The 8,436-nt window shown below is 40.3% G+C and overlaps 1 long non-coding RNA gene across 1 annotated transcript; it reads left to right on the top strand.

The window, feature by feature from the left end:
• The first annotated feature begins 1,698 nt into the window (after positions 1–1,698).
• Positions 1,699–2,529, top strand: LOC140526396 (uncharacterized). Its single transcript, XR_011974353.1, has 2 exons — positions 1,699–1,805; positions 2,283–2,529. It is a non-coding gene; the product is annotated as an uncharacterized lncRNA (long non-coding RNA).
• The last annotated feature ends 5,907 nt before the right edge of the window (positions 2,530–8,436 follow it).

Raw genomic sequence — 8,436 nt, 5'->3', positions numbered from 1 at the left:
CAGCTCACTTCAGTGTAGGATGGCCTCACCTAACCTATTTTAGCAGTGTGACTGACATACCACAGCCTTTAATTCCATTTAACAAATATTTATTAAACACTACTAAGTATGGCAGACAATACGGCATGGTGGAAAGAGGGCTAAATTTGGAGTCAGATGGACTGGGTTCAAATGCTAGCTCTACTGCTTATTATTTGTGTAACCTGAACAAGTCACTTACCTTTCCTGGGCCTTAGTTTCCTCATCTGCAAAATAAGAAGGTTGGATTAGATGACCTCTGAGGTTCCTTCTAGCACTGAATCTATAATCATGCAATGATATGTGAGGTGAGAGGCAATATGGCGTAATGATTAAAGAGTCAGATGATCCAAAAGTTAGGAAGCTCTGGGTTCGAGTCCTGCCTCTGACATAATCACTGTGAGACTATGGACAAGTCATTTACTTCTTACTTCCTCAGAAAAACTTCTAATATTTTAAGTTAGAGATGAGATAAACTATACTTTTACATACCAGTAAAGGAGTTTCCACCCCAGCAGTTCCCCAAAATATTAATATTACGGGTCTGGACTTTTAAAAAAAAGTGCATGATTGTGTTATGGGTTGGGGATATGAAGACAGGATGGGAAAGGAAGGGAAGGGAAGGGGAGGGGAGAAGAAGGAAGGGAAGGGGAGGGGAAAGGAGCTCTCTCATGGAGCTTACATTTTTTATTTTTTTCAGGGTCTTCTGGAGAAAAATCAATCTGACCAAGTGAAAGTTTATTGTTGTTTTTTCTTTCCCATTCATCTAAAAAATAAACATCCATCCCAAATCCCTCCTTTGACCTTTCAGAGATTTCTCCAAAGGTCACAGAAGTTGACTACTTCCTGTCTGTTCACAGAGTTTTGTGCCTTGTGCCTCCTAGCAACCTCATCTTCTCTCCATTTCACAGTGAAGTGCATTGAATTTCACTACCCACACACCAAAGCATTAGAGGCATGCCTCACCCCCAAATGTTGGCAAACTGAAGCTACATCCACTCCCCCAGGAGCCATGGCTCTGGGCCCCAGAAGACTGGAGAATCCTGAACTGGCAGTCAATATACACTCCAATTCCCGAAATGAATATAAATCTTATATATCTTATAAGGCCATCTCCAGGGATGCATGAGCACTAGCTTTAACAGCCATATTCACCCACTTACAGTTTCACCCTAGTACATGACGCCAGGTGGATTTCAGCTATTAGAGGCCATTCCATTTTGCCTTGAGCATCTGACTAGACAGATATATCAGTGTTGCATACAGTTCCTGGGAAGATACTCCCTCTCATTTTCCTACCTGTGCCATTCAAGTCCAAGATCAGCCCTGAATTAAGGGAAATCCCCTATGTCTCCTGAGCCCAAAAGAGTAGCAACTCCCATGTCAGGCAGGGGCAAGGAGGGAGGGGTTGAGCATTGGAATGTCTGCCATGCAAACCCAAGTTTGTGCAATTTCAAGATTTTTTAGAACATAAAAAATAATTTATGATCACCCATTATGGATACAAACAGAAAAATAAAAAGGTCTTTGATCTCAAAAAATTTATTTATGTTCAAATAAGAGGTGACAGCACAAAACAGGGAATGGTGATCAGGGAAAGCAGTTTCATTCTAAGGAATCTCAAGGATCATAAGTGAAGCCATAGGAACAGTCTACTGTTAGTAAATAGAACTTAGAGAAACTAGAAATATTACTCTAATGCTGTCCTTGGGAGTAAAACTGCCACCTCACCATCACTATCATCATCAACATCTTTTTCTTCTTCATCATCATCGTCACTAACAATAGTAAGACTTCCAAGTCATGTAATCAACCCAAGATGGTGGACTAAATTTTTTTCCCCAATCTACACTAATTCTCCAAAAAAAGAGAGAGAAATTATGTACCTGTGATAGTTCAAGTACAACTGAATCCGTAACACAAAGAGAGGACTCTACTGTAATGGGGAATTGGTCAATAAGTTAGTTTAGTAAGCTTGCTTCTGGGCATTCGTAATGGAGGGTCCTGCTCTCTGCTTCAGAGCATGTATTCTACGACTGTTTCTAGTCCAGTGACCACATGGTGAGAAAAGGTTTACTACTGAATTCTAAGGTAAATTAAGCATGCATAACGAACACTGCCAAAGAGAGTAACTCCTTTTTATTTCTTGCCTGGCTGTGTTTGAGTAAGAAGGCAAAACTGAAGTAAGCCTCTGAGTTAGGGGAGTTTTCCACCCGGGCCTGCGTGAAGTCATGACCTATTACATCTATTCTTTTCTACCTTAGGTGAAGAGTCTATAAGAGAAAGAATGGACTAGACTGCAACCTTGAGAAGTCACCAGAGGTGTGGGAAGTTGAGTCTAGCCATGTATTTATTATACACAGCACACTTCTTCCAGAAGTGAGTGGGACCCAGACCAGTGGTGGATTGATCTCATAGCCAAGATGCTGGGTCTTACAAAATAGGGCAACTCATCCATCAGCTGGATTGAAATTAGAAATCAACTAGAAATAAACTTACTGTGAACCAACACTTTGTAGTAACTGCTTTAGGTTTGAGCTCATTCACTCCAGAAACCAAAACGACAAAAAGAATGTGTCCCTAAGTGTTGGGACAGTTTGGGTATTAAGAGGTAGGAGAGGTGGAATGTTTGCTTCATTCCTATTATATCTTCTTAGTAAAAATCCTTTTGTGAAAATTAACTGATGTTAACTCATCTAACAATAGGAGGGTCCTAATCACTGAACAGTATCAGTTATATGAAGAAGATATTAACTGTAACTGGTAAATTGATATTGTGGAAAAGCACACTAAAATGGGAATTACAGCCAAAAGTTTAGAAAAGCACCTCACAGATATGCCTAAAGCCATGAGTGAATCAGTCCTTGCCCCCTTACTTGAACATAGCAAATTCCCTACTCTGGTAACCTGATTTGCCAGTGAAAGTTGGTATAAGGACCTCCCGAGTTCATAGAAGCTACATGTCTAAGAAGCCTTGTCTGAGACGAAGTCGCAGCAGGGATGGAAAGGTTTTGTGGGAGAAGTAAAAGGATAAAAGGAGAGGGAAAGAATTAAGTGTACCACCAGAACCAGTCTGCCAACCCCAGGTCCTAAATCCCTGGAGGTAGAGCTCCAAGGGTTCTACAAAGCTCCACAGGCCCTGGGTTTCCTTCTGAGATAGGAAACTGATTTTCTTTGCCTTTTCTTTAATGCCATGGGTTAAGGAAGGGCTTTTAGAGCATCAAGAAAGGTCCTTGCAGTGTACTAAGCAAGCAATAATCCTAAGTAAATTTTGTAAAAACTGGTCTTTCTTAAGTCTGCAAAAGTCTGTATTTGGGGGAAAATTGCGATTTTGTTCTCCCTGTGCCTTTTCTCTCCAACCATCTATACCCTGCCAGCAACTTGGATTCCATTTTAGTTCCCCTGGCCCTGACAGATGAGTTTTTGACTTGTAAAGACTCAGGCTTCCACACCACTTCCCCCAATCTCCTCACCATGTCCCACACAAGTGCCTCCACCTCCCAGAACCCTTTTATATTTTGCCTTCCATCAATAGCTCCCTGACAGTTGGGACTATTTTGTTTGTTTATATTTGTATGCTCAGCACTTAGAATAGTGCCTGGTACACAGAAAGAATTTAATAAACAAATTGGGTAGGTCTAATTGTGGGACTGTATAGGATCAGTGCCATGTTGACTATTTTGAGACTCTCTAGTACATGGCATTGGTGAAACAAATAAAAAGGCAATGTGTAGGCCTCTTTGGGCATAAGCCCAAACTGAGAACTGTTCTGACTTGGGGACAAAGAGAGTAAGTTCAAAATGCCAGCATCAAAACCAATTTGTCAAGGATGGTATTTTTTTTTTAAGAGGGAAATGTAATGAGGGCCTAGCCAATGAATGAAGAACGTTGGGAAGACATACACCAGCCCCTTAGAGGCACCTCTAGAGTAAGCATTTTTAACATTTGTGTGTGTGTGTGATGGGTCCAGCTAGTAGTCTGGGGAAGCCTATGGACCTTTTCTCAGAATAATGCTTTTAAATGTATAAATGACATACCAAAAAAATTACATTGAAATAAAGTTATCTTTTTTTTTAAAGAAACAGTTTCATAGACCCCAGGTTAAGAACCCCTGTTCTGAAGCCTTGAGGGGACAGATGTAGCCAACCATGAGCCCTCTGGGAACATAGCTCATCAGTGAGAGTGGAAACTGGATTATGGCTCCCCAGAGTTTATAACAAGGCTTCCCCAACAAAGTCAAATCCTCGTGAATTAACACTAGAGAATGTTAATCCTTAAAATGCTCACTCAGCACCCCTCCCCTCTCAGCCTCCATAGGCCCAGCAGGGGCACACAGACTAACTCACAGGATTGTTTCTGGGACTGGGATCTCCTTCTACTGCAGAGACTGCCAATTTTTTCTCATCCCCTGCCCACCTTCTACAAGACTCAGTCATCCATGTAAGAAGGTGGGGTGAGGGAGAAAAGTATGTTATCTTCTAAGTGGGGCATTTGCTCTGTTAGAAACCCCTTAGACTTCAGAAACTCTTTCTAAATCCTCCTCCTCCATCCCTGCAAAAAGTGGCAGGTATTATTCAGCTCATCTGTGAAAGAAAGGACAACGTCCAAAGGAAGAAAGTCCGAAGCATAGTGTCAATGGATGCACTGGACCCGAAGGAAAAAGGGACTGGAACTGGAGCCAGTCCTTCCCCCACTCCCCACACCCCACCCCCAGAAGTTACTTAAAGTAAGGACCAAGGTTAGTGAAACGTAAATCCTCCAAGAAGAAGGAAGGTGAGGCAACTTTGCAGTAAGTGAATGATGGGAAAATAGAGGGGGAAAAATATTGAAATACCAAGGTTCTTAAGAAGAAGAAACTCCATTAAAACCTAGAGCTCAAGCAGGTAAATCAACAGAGAAGATTCTAAAGCCCCAAAGGAAAGATGAGAATTAAAAGGGTACAAAGCTACTTTAACATACTTACATTAACATAATTAATATTATATTATATACTGACATTATGTAATATACATTAATACAGTGATATTATGTTAACATAGTTAACACATTTCCCTTAACATAAGAGAAAGGAATGTAAACTAATGCATAATAAAAGACATAATCTTGTGGGATCCCAAGAGAACATGGAACAACAACAAGAAATTTCAGAATGACTCAAAAGAGAAAAGAAAATCTATAAGAGAAGAAATTAGGAAAGAATAAATGTCAGAATGTATAGCTATCAAAGCAGAAATAAGAAGTTAATAAGATTGGGGGGGAAATGAATCCATAGTTTTGAGTTTTTTCAAAGAGTCAAAAGAGAGAATAATAGATATTGGATTGTTTTTAAATATTAAAGTGGAGTAAAATATGAGCTATGGCATTGACCCTGACGACAGAATAAACAAAGACAACTTAAGGATTATTAGGTAGCTCAGAAAAGCTTGACAAATCAAGATCTGAAGGCCCTAATGTGAAAGTGATCCAAGGAAAATACCCTAAACTTCTAAATTTTGTTACTGTTCAGTCTTTTCAGTCATGTCTAACTTTAAGGAATACGACTGAGATTTTCTTGGCAAAGGTAGTAGAGTACTTTTGCCATTTCCTTCTCCAGTTCATTTTACAGATGAGAAAACTGAAGGAAGCAGCAGTTAAGTCACTTGCTCAGCATCACACAGCTAGTAAGTGGCTGAGGTCAGACTTGAACTCAGGTCTTCCTGACTCCAGGCCCAGCACTTTGATACTTTATCCACTTTATTCACCACCTAGCTTGCCTAAACTTCTGAATATAGAAGACAAGTATCAATCAAAAACAAACAAAGCCACAGTTCTCTTCCAGGAACAAATAAAACCAAACTGTATTTCTAACTCTAAGATCTATAATGATCTCTAAATTTAACAATTATAACGAAAAATAAGAAATTCTTCAAAAGGCCAGGAGAAGGACCTTCAATATAAAGAAAAGGAAATTTGAATAACACAATAATGTTTTGCACCCACTAGAAAACACAAAATATTATATTCCAAAGAACAAAGTATCACAAAATGAAAAACCAAATGGCATATTATCAGCCTAATAATGAAAACAGATGGACGTTCAACAGAAGTGAGAAATGTAAGGCATTCCTGGGGAGAAAAAAAAGATCAAAATAATAGTAGATTAGGTGTATTAAAGCACTGGAGCTGAGGTCAAAAAGCCCTGGGTTCAAATCCCACCTTTGACACTCACTAGCTCTGTGACCACGGGCAAGTTACTCTGAACTTCAGTTTCCTCATTTGTAAAATGAAAGAAGAATATCTGTAGCACCTACTTCACAGGGCATCTATAAGGCTTAAATGAGATATGTATGTGAAGTGTTTTCACAAACTTTAAAGTGCTGTGTACATGGTAGTTATTATTAAAAGCTATAGAAACACCAGGGATAGCTTACTGGAAGAGATCAGTACTTATTACTAAGTATTAGGGGAGGTATCATCACTGGCCACTTGTGGAACTTACTAGCCCTGTGACCTTAGGCAAGTATACTTCTCTAAGCCAAGTTAGTCATTAATTCAGTCAACTAGGAATAGTGAAGCACCTACTGTGTGTCAGGTACAGTACTAAAAAAAAAAAAAAAAAAGGCAAAAACATAGTTCCTGCTCTCAGGGAGCTCACATTCTAACTCGATTAACAATAAAAAAAAACTATGTACCAACAAGATACTTAAGGTATAGTTATTTTTAAAGGGAAAGACTCAGCATCTGGGAAGACAAGGAAAGGCCATCCTACAGAAGGCAGGGGAGGTGGGAATAGAGGTAAGGAGTGAGAACACTCCAAGTATTAGGGGATAACTTATGCAAATTCAAGGGGCTGGGAGATCAAATGTTGCATGTGGGGAACAGGTATGTCAGTGTAGCTGAGTTATACAGCTCATGGTTGGGAATAAAGAAAAGGAGGCTAGAAAGGTAGGAAGGGATTGGGTTGCAAAGGGCTTTAAATGCCAAGAACTTTAGATTTGATACTGATGGTCATAAGGAGCTGTTGGAGTTTATTAATATGGGGGCAAGGGGTCAAATTGAGTTTCAAGCAAGTCACTTTGGCAGCTGAGGGAAGGAAGGATTGAAATGGGGAAAGACTTGAGCCAGAGAGACCAATTGGAAGGCTACTGCAACAGTCTGGGTATGAGATGATGAAGGCCTGGGCTAGAGTGGTGATTTTGTAAGTGGAGAGAAGAGGATATATCCAAAAGAGGCTGTAACAGTGGAATTAGATGTACACGGTTAAGTGGGGAAGAAAACACCAAAGTTGTGAGCCTCATGACCAGAAGATAACAATGCCTTTAATAGGAAAGGTGGGCAAGAGGGAAGACTTGGGAATGACTATGAGTTCTTCTTTGAATGTGTTAAGTTTGAAATAGATTCAATTTGAAGTGTCCAAGAGGCAATAGAATAACTGGAACTCGAGGGAGAGATTAAGATTGGATATTTAGATCTGGGAGTCATTGACATAAAGATGATAATTGAAACCAGGGGAGCTGATCACCAAGGTGGCCAAGTGAGACAATATGGAAGAACAAGAGAAGAGGGCTCTGGCTGGGTGACAACTTTGGTTGGTGGAAGAAGATACAGCAAGAAGACAGAGAAAGAGTGGCCAAACAGGGAGGAAGACAGCAGGAGAAATAATGGGTCCCCTTTGGGGACTTCAGTAGTTAATCTTTCTGAATGATTTAGTGAGATTGAATTCTGGGGAGTGAAGGGGATAATGGGTGAAGAAAAGGAACATTGGGATGGGAGGGGCAAGAGGAATAATCCCTCAGGCCTCTCCTAGATGCTTGGTTGCTGTAAGAGCCTTGACCACATGACCCCATTCCACCTTTCCCCCCACTATCCCCAGCTTGAGGTCTGTGCTTCAGACATCAATAGACCTAAATAACAACAAACTTCGGAAGGGGAGTGTATCCAGGAGGAAAGGATGATCAACTCTGTTAGATGCTGCAGAAAGGGATGAGAATTGAGAAAATGTCATTAGATCTGGCAATTATGATATTACTGGTAACTTTGGAGCAAGTAGGTTCAATGGAATGATTAGAAATCAGATTGCAAGGGGTTTAGAAGAAAACGAGAAATTCTATAGATGGATTTCTCAAGAAGTTTGTTTTTGAAGGAAAAGAGAGTTATGGGATAATAGCTGGTGGGACTGACAGGATCAAGTAAGATTTTCTTAAGGATAGGGATATGCATCTTTATAGGCACCTGGGACAAGTAGATTAGGTGAGATTGACTTTAAGAGACAGTGTGGATAATAGTGGGGGCAAGCTTCCAGAGAAAGTGAAAGGGATGGCATCAAGGGTACATAGAGTAGTTGGCTTTGGCAAGGAGAAGAGCTACCTCTTCGGTTGAGCAGAGATGAAAGAAGCTTCAGGCAACTCTGTGACTACAAGTTATGCATAGTCAGACTTA

Source organism: Notamacropus eugenii, chromosome 1 (assembly GCF_028372415.1).
Source record: "Notamacropus eugenii isolate mMacEug1 chromosome 1, mMacEug1.pri_v2, whole genome shotgun sequence".
NCBI classification, from domain to species: domain Eukaryota; kingdom Metazoa; phylum Chordata; class Mammalia; order Diprotodontia; family Macropodidae; genus Notamacropus; species Notamacropus eugenii.
Note: the sequence above shows the minus strand (reverse complement) of the source record. Positions and strands in the feature narration are given on the sequence as shown.